Consider the following 13,537-nt stretch of genomic DNA (forward strand, 5'->3'; position numbering starts at 1 on the left):
GCTGGGGACAGCCAGGGGCCCTGAAGCTGGAAGAGGCAGGAAGGCTCTGGAAGCCCCCAGGAGACTGCAGGGGTAGCACAGCCCTGCCAACACCGTGATTTTGTACTCTCAGCCTTCAGAACTGTCTGAGAGAGAATAACCTCCAATCACTTTAAGCCCCCCAGTCTGTGACCATGTGTTTGGGTAGTCCTGGGAAAGCGGCCCTTCCTCTCCGAGGTTGCACCCACCTGCCCCGCCCACCACCATCTCCAACTCCCAGCCACCACTGAGCTGTCTTCTACCACTGTGACTGTGTTCTACAAATGAAAATAAAAACTGGCCTTGGTACTCAGCACAGTGCCCTGAAGACCCCCTGAGGTTGGTTTTTGTGCCTGTCATCTGACTGTTTCCTTGATACATGATATTCCTAGGTGTGGATGTCCCACAGTTTGTTTAGCCAAATACCTAGTGAGGGCCTTTTTGATTTTTTTCTGGTTTTTGGCTATTACAAGTACATTCCCCAGTCAGGAGCATGTGTTAACAGTACCTTAACACGATCTTAAGGCTCTCAACACGTCCTTTACACAGAAGAGGTTTTAAATTTATTGATTTTTCTTATGGTTTGCACCTTTGGTGACATATTTAAGGTCCTTAGACCTTGAAGATTTTTTTTCTGCATTATTCTCTAAACATACAGTTTGGGTTTTACATTTAAATCTATAATCCACTTTTAATTTTTATAGCAGGTGTGAGTTAGGCTGAGGTTCTTTTTTATTTCTTTATTTTGGGAGGCTACAGATTTTTCAAATTTCTTTATGTTTTTATTTATTTATATGCTTTTACTCTAAAATTAAGATACGTAACCCTTTCACCCTTTCCATATTTTCCTCCTGGACGGTACAAGCGCCATTAGCAGGTCACCTGCTCCTTTACCCAACTCTTCTCGGGATGCAGCTTTCCAGAGGCCTCACCAAGGAGGGTTTCTGCAAATCCAGGAAGTCTGGTGAGCTTCTGTTATCAGGGAACTATTTCTGGAACAAGGCAGATACTATGCCTTAACAAAGAGGATACGTTTTGAAAAGAATAGGAAGTTAGGCCCAGCTGGGGTACTCGGAACATCAGGGCAGAGGGGGACGTCGTCCCTGGGCCTACTGGAGACACCTGCTGCAGCGTTGGTACCTGGGAGTTAGGCCGTTTATCCCCATTGCTTTTCCAAATGTCCTCTTGGTACCTACTGGAACCCCTTGTAGACCTGCCCCAGTTCTGCAAGAAAACTCCTAATTGTCTCTTTAATTACACACCTGCAGTCACACCATCATCAAAACTGAATATTTCCCACTCATCATATTTGACTGAGTCTTGCTTGTTGCTGTTTTCAAAGAATCAACTCATTTTCAGAGACACTGCTGGATGTTAATCAAGAGAGGGATAAACACCAAAGTGTCCTATGACTCCAGCCGCCTCATCTTGGAAAGGGCCTATTTTGAAGGAGGCTCTGCTTTTTAGTGCAGAGTCTGATGAGCTTCTTTGAAATCTATGAGTCTCGCTTCGTTTCATCTGTCTTACAAAGTGGTGATACTGAACACTGTGAGGACAGTTTACCTATCTTTTGCAAGTGCTTCCTTTCCAGGTTTCCTTCCTTCCTAGGTGTTAAGGGGAAGGGCTGAGGCTGTGGGGAGGGGTGCTGATGGCAAGCAATTCCCGTGGCCCTGTGAAGGTCCTGCAGGAGGTAATCTGGGTCGGGGCAGGGGTGGGGCCAGGCAGAACCCTATAAGGTCAGAGCACTAGGGGGCCTCAGATGTCACATGGGGCCCCTGTTAACAAGGACACCGGGGGCCTGGCCACAGTGGCTTCCATGAGAAGGTGTGTGACCGATTCTCAGCAGAGAATCTCTGCTCTCTGGGGCCCTGAGGCCCAGTGCAGACCGAGGGAGGGGCACACACAGGGGTCCCCCTCAGGAGCGTGGGAAGTTCCACAGGCTCCCTGCCTTCCTCTCAGTCTTCCTGACCATCTGTCCTGTGATGAGGGGACCCCCAGCAGGTGCCAGTGAGAGGTGGGAGCTGCCTTGTTACCACCGAGGGCCTTTTTATGTTGTCATCATCCATTTCCCCTGTCACTGACGTCACCCCAACCCTCCTCTCTGTGCTGCCGTCTCAGCTTTTCCCTCACTGCCTTCCTCATGGGGCCCCACCATGACAGCAGGCTGCCTTCCCAGATTTTAACTTCATCTGTAAATGAGGGTGAACAACGTCCCAATGTCCCAGGTTTGCTGGTGCTCATAAAACCAAGGTGTCCCCCTCAGGAGCATGGGAAGTTCCACAGGTAAAATAAGAACAATAAAAAGAGCGCTGGCCAAGAGTCAGCACCACACAACAGAGGGCAGCCGTCACATGTCCTGTCAGCCCCTGAGCTAGTTCCCTGTTCAGAGATTGGCAGAGCAGGTGACTGTAGGGCGGCAACCTGCGTCTCCCACGTCTCCCACGTCACTCACGCCCCCTCAGTGATTTTGTCCACTAGAAATAAAAGGCCCATATGGGAAGGTGAGAGTTCCTGTTAGAGCGGGTGCAAACACATTCTACAAAACTTTATTGATAAAGGACTGATTCAAAGGGAAATCTGAAAACAAATTAGTTTTTAAAAGAACACAGCAGATGTGAAGGAGCATAATCTTCTGCATACTTACCCGTGAGAGAGATGCGTCTTATTTCTTTAAAAACGAAGAGTCCTCAAGTATCAAGACCAAGGCAACACAGGTGTGCAGGAGAAACTCCCGCAGGTGCATGGCGCGGGAAGTGCCCTGCGGAGCTACAAGAGGAGACCAGACTTTGTTTAGATCTAAGATCCAACCAAAGAGATCTAAGGCAGTGAAGGTCCAGAAGATTCTCACCCCACTGTGATCACCTGCAAAGGCTGACGTGAAACAGAAGCCTTTACCGGAGCTTTACATCAGAGAAGAGCTTTGATCAGCTTGTTTGTGGCGTGAGTGCAGCTCGCAGGAGGGACTAGGTTTTCCTGGGATTGTGCGTGAGAGAGAGGGACGTAGTCATGGTTATCAAAATGTAAGTGGGGAATTGTTTTATTTTATAATTTTTTAAAATTAATATTATATAAGTGGGTTGTACTTCTCATGACTATTTTTAACATTAATTATTTTTAAGGTAAGTCATAACCCTAGATAGCAGAGACACGTTAGGCTCAGAGCACTATAATAATTCCAGATTCCCTTCCTGCCCTCTCTTCCGACTGTCTAATACTCAAGGTGTTAATGTGAAAGAAGAGGAATTTTGCAAACTGTCCTTCTGCTGAAATATTAGAGCAGCACAGGGCCAGGGCTGTCGGCCCTTTCTGGATAACCGCTGGCCAGCGGGCGGACAGCGGGGGCTGCAGCAGTCACAGCAGGATAATCCCCAGCCCCTTCGATCACCTCTGGTCCCTCATCAGTTGTCCAGCTTCCCACACAAGATGCCCTTCTCCCCTTCTGTCTACAGCTTGAGCCCAGGGCTCAGGGGCAGCTGGGACCCAGTGCAGCGAGAGGACCTTCTGGAAAACATTGAGAACAGCACAGCCCTCACAGCCCCCACTCTCAGGACCTCTGGTAGTGAGGCTGACAGTGTCTCCATTTTCTATTCCTGAATTTCTTGACGATGGGGGAGCCTGCCTAAGATGTGACCACAAAGGGTAACAGAAAATCGTCTGGTTTACAATCTAATTCAAATTCCAGGAAGACTATTTCCCACGAGAGGCAAAATTATTAGTGGTGAGAATGTCACTCCCCAGGAAAGAGTTACCAGAGGGAAAGAATTCACTCCACTTCAGCAAAATGATGCTTTGCGGCCAATGTAAACCCCCGGGCCTGAGCCCGGCTTCTCCTCCCTCCCTTCTTTAAGCAGACTGCAGAACCCTGAAAGCCAGGATCCAGAATGCTGCAGGGTGGGGGAGACACCTGCTGGGTTCACAAGTCACTTGCTTAGTATTCACCAAAGAGGCTTTCCTCCATCACCCTCAGATACTCTAATCCATACAGATCAGAATTGCACTCCTCAGACTGGGACATTATGCAGAGCACGCCAAGTCCCTGCTTTTATACAAATGAAAGGCCCTTCCCTCTCACCCCCTCTTAACTTAATTGGCTGAGCTTCTCTAACGCCAGCTTGCTGGCTCCTGGCTGAAGCAAACTGGCCACCTCCTTTCCTGGACGGTGGTTAATAAGCTGCCGGTGCAGGCGAAGAGCAAGGTCCAGAAGCCCAGGAAAGCAGAGTCAGCGAAGACCGATGTTCCAGCAGCAGCCACAGCCCTGCCCACGGCCTTGGAGGAGGAACCGCTATTTAAGAAGAAATGCACATTTTGCTCGAACCTAACAATGCTTTGTCATCTGTAAGGAACACCACACTGGTCGCCACAGCTGCATTAAAAGATGTCGTGTTACTTTCAGCACGAGGCATAAAATAAAGTCAAAAGTTAGGCAGCGTGATGCTCGCTCCTCCCGAGAGGCTTGTTCAAGTGAGACATCTCCCCTCGGAGGTTGACTAGGTAAGCGATGTTGAAATATTTTCATCGGGGTACACAGAGTTGCCGTCAAGAAAAAGTTCTGAGAACAAATTCTTCTGTCAGAGCCTGCAGCTTACACCATTATGGTAAAAATCACCATGACTTAAAATGGAGAGAGGAAATGGCCTTTGAATAAAGAGGGTATAGAACTTTTGATGTTATAATTAAGGAATAAGAAGGCATCTATTCAGCTAGAAAGTAACCATTGCATCAAATTATTCTGTCTTTTGACTTAGCCAGTATCAGCTTAATGACATTTCACCACATAATGAAGTCGTGAATATTAATGCCTATTTTGAACCCAGGTTGAGTATTACTTATTACTGCTTTGAATTAAAAAGATGAGATTCTGAGAATAAGGCGGGTTCTAAATTAGTCACAATTGGTTTTTGTAACTGGAAGATAGACAAAGCAGCAACAAAACAGTGCTCATTTTCCCCCACACTATTTCAAAATATCCTAATAATTTTTCACTGTTGAAAGCGCTCCCTGAATAAGCATCTAGAACACCAGATAAATAAAAACCTTTCTCTGATGAATGGTACATTGCATTCCCTGCAGTAGAGATGCAGAGAGTTTCTCTAACGTGACTCTGTGAGGCTTCTGCCACCTTGAAATTTTCCCTATTGGAATGAGCCAGGGCCCCGCGCTCCTCTGCAGATCCAAAAGGCAGAGGGGCTGAGAGGATTCTGATTTTCGAGCCATACCTTGTGCCAAGATGCTGGCAGAAACCTGGAGTCTTAAGACAATTGTGCTTACGTCTGGCTGTGACCTGGAGACCCAGCTACCCCAACATCGCTCTCAGGTTTGACTGTACATTCTAAGACGTTCCGCCAACAAATTGGCCTGCTTCGCCTAACATCACATCAGTGTAGAACGCTCAATTTCCTAGCTGATGCAATTTTTTAAAAAAACTGTCTTAGACAAGAGGCAGTCCCCAAATAGATCAGGTTATCCATGGAGTGACCCAAATCAACAGAAAGGTTGAAAAATTCTCCTTGAACCGCAGGATCCAGGCATTGAACCTCATCTACCAGCCCAGCGTGCACCCTGAGGGCTGTGTGATGCCCACAAGGCCAGTGTCCTGTGCGAGTTACAGCTGCTCGTGGCTTGCCAAATGGGCTGGTGTAACACCAGACTGTTGTCACAGAATGATTGAGGTGTAACTGCAGCCATCTCGACTATTTCATAGCAAAAGCCACATGTCCATGGATTCCCAAACTGAACTGAGCCCCAGTTCCAAAAAGCAGGGGTCTCCAAAGGCAGGTGGTAAACACATGTTGGCAGAGTAAACCCAAGACAACGTGGGTCCCACTTCATGACCTGCCCGGGCTCAAGGGACAAGACAGTTGAATTTATGGGGTCACATCTGTGGTCATGTCCCCCAAAATTCATGGTCCCTGCCAGAGATTGAATACTTGTGCCCCACTAAGAGTCAGATGTTGAAATCCTGACTTCCAAAGTGATGGCGTTAGGAGATGGAGCCTTCTCGTCTTCCCAAACTAACACTCTCTACCCCAGTCCTTAGCAACTACTGTTCCACCTCCTGTATCCACAACTTTGATGACTCTCAGTACTGAAGCTACGCAGTATCTGTCTTTTTGTGGCTGGCTCATTACACTCCTATTAACATCCTCACGGTTCATCCATGTGGGGCAGGTGTCAGGACTTCCTTCCTCTTTGAGGCAAATAATATTGGGCTGGGTGGACAGACCACATCTTGTTCATCTCTCCCTTTTTTTTTTTTTTTTGAGTTTTGAGACAGTCTCACTCTGTCGCCCTGGGTAGAGTATTCACAGCATAGCTCACAGCAACTTCAAATTCTTGGGCTCAAGAAATCCTCCTGCGTCAGCCTCCAAGTACCTGGGACTATAGGCGCCTGCCAATGCTCAGCTATTTTTAGAGATGGGGTCTCACTCTTGCTCAGGCTGGTCTTGAATGCCTGAGCTCAGGCAATCCACCTGCCTCAGCCTCTCAGAGTGCTGGGATTACAGGGCAAGCCCCCATGTCCAATCTTTTCATCGCTTCATGAACTCTAGGGTTGCCCCAGCCCACTGGCACCCGTGAATAACACTGCCCTGAATGAAGTGTGTGCAAATATCTCTTGGAAAGCTTGGTTTTGGTTCTTTGGGGGGTATATATTCAGAAGAAGAATCACTGTATCATATGGTAATTTTTACATTTAATTTTTTTGAAAAATCTTGAAATATATTTTAAGTAAGAAAAATTAGTTTCAAAAATGTGTATGTGATTGCATTTTTGGTAAGATATGTTAAAAACATTAAGAACAAATATATACATGCATAGTATTTCTGGGGGACACAAGCCCAGAGCTGGCTCCTGAGAGAGGCCGTGGGGTCCCCTCGCCTGCAGTGTGCGCACCTGACCCCTGGCTTGCTGCCAGCACCATGGCACCCCCAGTTTATCTTTATTGGCTGCAACCACTACCATCCCTGGGGTGTGAGCCCTAGGAGGACTTGTGTGTCCCCCGCCTCCCCCACATCTGTAGACATTCTGGTGGCAGGAATTCGATAATCACTGTTGAATAAATGAATGAATATTCACACGGTGATATCAGGCCAAAAAAACATTGAGGAAATGAAATGTATTCCTGCCCACTGTTAGTTCTATGATATTTGATTTTAAACAGTTATAAAAAATATGATATCATAATTTTTAAAACTTTTAATAAGGATAAATTTTAGAAGTCAACGTCCCTGATCCATAAGGTTAAGCCATTACTGGGGCCATCCAGGTACTCCCAGGCCAAAGAAGGAGAGAGACAGTATTTGACGCTCTCCTGGCTATGCCTCCAAATCTCTTACAATTCTCAGAAATCTGTGTCACCAGGGCTGCACAGCCCCTGAAACAGGTAGGGACGGAGACTTGTGAAGGCTGGAGAGACGCGTCTGGTAGGTCAGCCGGCCTGGCTGGCTGAGGCTGTCAGGACGGAGTGTGTGACCACAGACAGATGCTGATGATACTTTGGGGTGACAATGTCACCAGCTGTGCGTGGGGCCAGCAGGCAGCAGGTGCTGCTGCAGAGAGGAACTCCCCTTATGTGTCAAGGAATAGCTGTGATGAGAATGCAGCCTGAAAAATAATACCACGATCATCAATTTGGGTCTATTTTAATTTATGTTGTGTTGAGAAAGCTGGCTCTGCCTTGCTGTGGAGAACCGGACCACGCATGTTGGTTCTGAAAAGCTACAGGGGGAGGGGAGAAGGGTTGAAATATTAAACAAAGAAAAGGCTCTGAAAAAGGCCAGGACACGTGTTGTTCTGTGATTCCTCTAAAGAACCTGCACCGGGGCCTTGTCAGAGACCCGGGTGGTTGTTCATCGCAATGTGAGCCATCAGAGGAAGCAATTAGACCAGCGGGACAGGGAGGTGGTGCCTCCGCACCCCAGGCACTTCTCAGTCCTGTGTTGAAGCCACTAGTTGCAAAACAGGAGAAAAAAAGAGACTGATAGATGTAAAAGGAAGGAAAAGTCTTGCTGGACCCCCAGGAGGCAACAGAGTGGGGCCTCGGGGACCTAATAACTTCCTTTGTGGGAGGAATTAGATCTGAAAAACAAACCAACAGAAACATAGACTGGAAGGTCTAGAGTCTGGGGATTAGACCTGCACCCTAGGGCTGACCCCAAGGCGCCCACCCCAGGCCAACAGCCTGGCTTTGCTAAGAAGCCTGAAAACTGAGCCCAGGCTCTCGGGGCCAGGAAAGCTCAGTGGTGCCCCAGTGACTAGGAGGCTGAAGCAGGAGGATGGCTCCAGGCCAGGAGTTTGAGGCTGCAGTGAGCTGTGATGGTGTCGCTGTACTCCAGCCTGGGGGACACAGGAGACCCTGTCACAAACAACAGAAGCACACAGGGGCCACCTGCTTGCTGGAGGGCAGCTTGTGGGAGCCGGCAATACCCCAGTGGCTTTGTACTCAGCTGATACAGAAACATGCAATGCATGGCCCCTGGCAGGTGCTGCTTTTCAATTATTTTTAAAAAAATTTTTAAAACCCTCAATAACCTCTCCACTGCGGAGCATTTGGATGGGCACCCTTCTGTTTGCAAACTTCTGTTTGAGCCGTCAAAACCTCCCCTGCGTGGGTATCGTGTCCACGGTGGAAAGCATCTGATATGGGATAAACTTGAGTTGTCACCTGGGCGCTGAAGTCAGCATCAAGAAGTGACAGTTGGAGCAAGATGAGCGATTCCCCAGCAGACGCGGAATGACAGCTCTGATAAGCTTCCAGTCAGAGCCTTCCCACCCTGGCTGTGTGCAGGATGCTTGTGGAAAATCAGACCAAATAAAAGGTCTCTCCCCGCTCCCTCAGCCCCATCATCTTTCACTTAGTGTAGTTAAACAAATATTGGCCTGGCTGTATAAAGTTTAACCTTTTTAAATGTGCACTGTGGGTTTAGCTCTCCTTTGTTTAAGAAAGAGTGGCACTTTGGAATCCGGGCTGCATCCCTGAGGACATTGTTCTTCCCTGCAAGCTTCACAGGGACTGTCCTGGGGTCTAGGTTTGGATGGAAAACCAGGCAAAGAGAAAGGAAAACAACCTGCAGTATTAAAACACCTCTCACAAGCAGAAGCCCCTGGAGTGCTCTAATTTGGATTTGAACCAAAAGGGGCCTCGTGAACCATCTGGTCAGGAGCAAGAGATTTGAAGGTGACCTTGGCTTCCATGAAAATTAAATATGATAATGAAGTTCTCATTCCAGGGAACCCTGGACACAGACCTCAGGGTTTGCAGGCGCTGTGCACACCTCGCTAGGGGATAGCAGTTGGTGCTATCTGTGCCGTCCACCCCTGGATGACAGACCCCAGAGAAGGGTAACACAGCCCCCTCCAGGCATTCAGGGGCCCCCTCACTTCCCACAGATGTCACAGATCCAACCAGCTCTCACCCCCACCTAGAACCTGTGAACCCACAGGGCTGGAGCGCCCATCAGCCACCACTGTGCCCCATCCCCGTCTCCAAAGTCCCCAAACTCAGCTCTGTCCCAGGCCACTGTGAGCCAGGGTTTAGTGCAGAAACACAGAGTCAGGGGTCAGAGAGTCATGACCATCTGTCCATAAAGTGGGGGTGTCTGCTTCACCCCTGCATGTACCAGGCTCCCTCCCCAAGCCCAGTGGTGGCTGCCCTGAGGTCTACAACAGCCCCCCTCATCCTCAGGGTCTGTTAAATGGTGTCTCCTGGGACACCAGTGGCCCAGGTCAGCGCTGTGGTCACACAGCCAGGCAGCACTGTGATGTATCAACACAGTTGTAATTATGAACTTGGGTTTTCACTCATCAGGAGTTCCTCACTGGGTGGCGCCTGTGGCTCAAGGAGTAGGGTGCTGGCCCCATATACCAAGAGTGGCAGGTTTGAGCCCAGCCCCGGGCAAAACTGCAAAAAATAAATAAATAAAATAAAAAATAAAAACAAAGAGTTCCTCATTGACACATACTGTTGATTCCACTTATCTCAGGTCCTGGAATAGTCAAATTCATAGACACGAAGGAGAACATGGGCTTCCCAGGTCGGTGTTTGCCGGGCAGCTTCAGTTTGGGAAGATGAAGGGACCCGGTGTGGACCATGGCGACTGCGGCACAGCGGTGACAGGAGCTCGGCACTGCTGACAAATAGCTGAGGTGGGGACTGCTGTACCCGGTACACTTTCCCGTAGTCTTTAAAGTACTTTATTAATTTACTAAAAGACCTTTACACCCACCAGACTGTAAACCCCTGGAGATGGGGACTCTTGCCTGGCCCGTCGCAGAACACACAGAAGTTGCTTGAACAGAATCACTGTGTGAATTAACAGTGAGTGTGTAGTTAGTAAAACCTAAATCTGAAACCCCTGCACACCAGGGCACCCTCACTGCTGACGGAAGGAAATGCGTCTCCTGCCCTTGCCCAGGACTTTCAGGGCCAGATCAGCAGAGGGACCAGCTCAGAGAGACACACCGTGAGGGGCAGGTGGGTCGCATGCAGGGAAAGCCCCTAAAACGGGCGTGTCCCCTCGTCCGCCCCAGAGCTCAGAACACTGTTGAGAACTCAACAAGGGAGGAAAGCCCTGGGCCCTGCAGTCAGCGCCTGGACCCATGAGTCTAGCTTGGTGACCTTTTGCAGTGTGTGAGTTTGCCTGTATCAAACAAAACGGGAGGTCGTGAGGCTGCTCATGACAATCTGATTGAATAGCGAGCGGAAAATCAGGCTGTGTGTGGAGCGTCAAATCTGCGGGGGTAGGTCCCTGTGTGATTATAAGGGACGTACTCGGGTGTGGGGGACATCAGCATCAACGCAGAGGCTGCTTCTGGGTCCTGGGTGGTAGCGAGGGTGGTGTCCTTCCTCCCACCCTTCTCGGGTGTTTCTGTTCCACAGTGACTGGGAGGAGCTGCGGCCTCACCAGAAAGGTTCACAACACTCAGCCTATCTCTGGGTTGCAGGCTCCTGTCCCAAAGAGGACGGTGGGCAGCCACCACCCCCGAGTGTCAGGAGGATGTAATAAAATGACGTGCACAGCGCAGAGCACCGTGCCAGGAACCCCACGGTGAATTGCCAGAAATGAAGGCGCAGAAATGCACCGAGGCCTGGAAGGTTCGTGGCAGGGCAGAGGCCAAGGGTCCGGGTAGAGGCAGCCGTGCTGAGGTCAGTACTTTATCCTGAGAAATTCAGAAGAGGCATTGCACCCTAGATGGGACATCCCTCTCCCCAAAAATCTTCCACCATGCCAGTAGCAGTTAACTAATTTCCGATAAGGTGCGACACTGTTCGTGGGGAACTCAGCGGCGCGTGGCCTGCTTGGTGGCAGAAAGCTGCACCTATCGTCTCAGACTGTCCCATGACACCCACCTGTGTGCTGTGGAGGGGTGAGGAGGCACAGAAAAGCGTGGAGCTGCGGGCAGGTGTTCTGGCTCCGTTTCTGTCCCCTTGGCCTGTGGTGCTACAGGACAGTGAAGCAAAAACCCAGGAAAAACACCCCCCACTTCCCTGCTGATACTTTTACAGGGGTGCGCGGGGGCGAGGGAGCGGCCCCTGCATGTCTCAGAAGCCCCTGGGACTTCCGCACAGAGTTGCTGGAGATGATACCATGCTATGACCGGCCGCTCAGGGAAGGAGAAACGTTCCCTGAGCCTCTTTCTTTCTTTCTTTCTTTTTTTTTTTTATTGTTGGGGATTCATTGAGGGTACAATAAGCCAGGTTACACTGATTGCAATTGTTAGGTAAAGTCCCTCTTGCAATCATGTCTTGCCCCCATAAAGTGTGACACACACCAAGGCCCCACCCCCCTCCCTCTGTCCCTCTTTCTGCTTTTCCTCCCCCCATAACCTTAATTGTCATTAATTGTCCTCATATCAAAATTGAGTACATAGGATTCATGCTTCTCCATTCTTGTGATGCTTTACTAAGAATAATGTCTTCCACTTCCATCCAGTCTGAGCCTCTTTCTTAATAACAGCTGGGGGTGAAATCGCTCACTCTGTCTTGGCTGCGAATGGCCGTTTAGCTCACACTCCATGAAACAGGGGCTTTGAGACTCTAACAAAATCCTGAGGAAATTCCCACTATGACAGCACAACACTTTTGTCATTTTCTCGGAAGACTTTTGCAGTTAAGAGTTTTAAAAATACAATTGCTGAAAGCAAAACCAGTGAGGAGGCTTTAGGTGAATCACCATTAACCACAGAAATTAGGAGCAGAAATTAGGACCTCTGAGAGGTTGAGACTACAGCAAGGGGCAGGGGCCATGTCCCCTGCAGACCCCACAGCAGGCAGGGAGCTCTTGCGCTGAGCAACTGGTGTGGGTGGTGGGGACAGAAGCCCCAGCACCTGCTGGTGCTCAGAGCACACAGCTGACCCAGTCTCCCAGCCCTGCCCGTCAGGCACCCACATTCTCCTGGCAGCCCTCAGAGCTCTACAGTTGTTGGTTATTTTAATTGGATGATGAAGGATGTGAATATGAATTAATTTTACAGCCAGTTAGGGTGAAGGCCAGGATTATACAGGAACACAAGTCTTTTTAGTGGGAAGTTATGATCCACTCTAGACACATAACTTACAACAGGGCTGGAAACCTCAGCTGAGCTGTTTCTTCGGAAATGTCTGCTTCTCTAAGGAGGTTTTCCAACATTTGCATTTAGTAAGGAGGCTGCAGATCAGAAAGATGAATATGACCAGGTCCACAAAGACGGACTCGGGGCTCACCCTACGCTTTGCTCTGCAAACCTCAGGAAAGGCTGCACCTTTTTGTTCTCAGCTATTCTAATTTAACAAATGGGCTGGCTGGCCTCAGCTGTCACCAGAAACAATCCCTTCCAGCTCCGAGGACCCATTTCACTGATTCTCCCTGGGATGCTGACTAGAGCACATGGTGATACGCGGCAGCAGGGGACTCGAGTGAGAGCCACTGGCCAGCCGCACACCTGAAGAGGCTGGGCGTGTCCTCTCCTCATGCTGGCCCCCTCTCCAGGGGGCTTTGGAGAGTCCTGGGCCAGGGATCAAGTGAGAAGCCACCTCTGACCAGATGTCAGGAAGAGATTAAGACATTTAAGTGGCCGGGCATGGTGGCTCACACCAGTAACCCAGCACGTTGGGAGGCTGAGACAGGACAGTCATTGAGGCCAGGAGTTTGAGACCAACCAGAGCAAGAGCAAGACCTCATCTCTACAAATAATAGAAAAATAAGCCTGTTGTGCTGGGCGCCTGTGGTCCTAGCTTCTCGGGAGGCTGAGGCAGGAGAATGGCTTGATCCCAAGAGTTTGAGGTTGCTGTGAGCTGTGATGCCATGGCACTCTACCCAGGGGGGCAAAGGGAGACTCTGTCTCAAAAAAAAAGGCACTTAAGCAAGAAGGTGAGCCACGTGGACCGCAGCTTATCCTTTGTGAGGGACGCCTTTGGGAAGCCCAGACCGGCTCAGGGAGACGACTCTTGTGGGAAACACACATCCCCTTCATAGACTGTGGGAATGTGAACAGCGCTCACAGCCTGGTTAAGGCTGGTCCCTCCCCTCCCCCGTACACATTT

The 13,537-nt window shown here is 49.5% G+C and overlaps 1 long non-coding RNA gene across 1 annotated transcript; it reads left to right on the forward strand.

The window, feature by feature from the left end:
* Positions 1-4,267: 4,267 nt before the first annotated feature.
* On the forward strand, positions 4,268-11,783 carry LOC128572961 (uncharacterized). The gene is made up of 3 exons (XR_008376283.1): positions 4,268-4,509; positions 5,188-5,332; positions 9,999-11,783. It is a non-coding gene; the product is annotated as an uncharacterized LOC128572961 (long non-coding RNA).
* Positions 11,784-13,537: the final 1,754 nt, after the last annotated feature.

Source organism: Nycticebus coucang, chromosome 20 (genome assembly GCF_027406575.1).
Source record: "Nycticebus coucang isolate mNycCou1 chromosome 20, mNycCou1.pri, whole genome shotgun sequence".
Taxonomy (NCBI): Eukaryota; Metazoa; Chordata; class Mammalia; order Primates; family Lorisidae; genus Nycticebus; species Nycticebus coucang.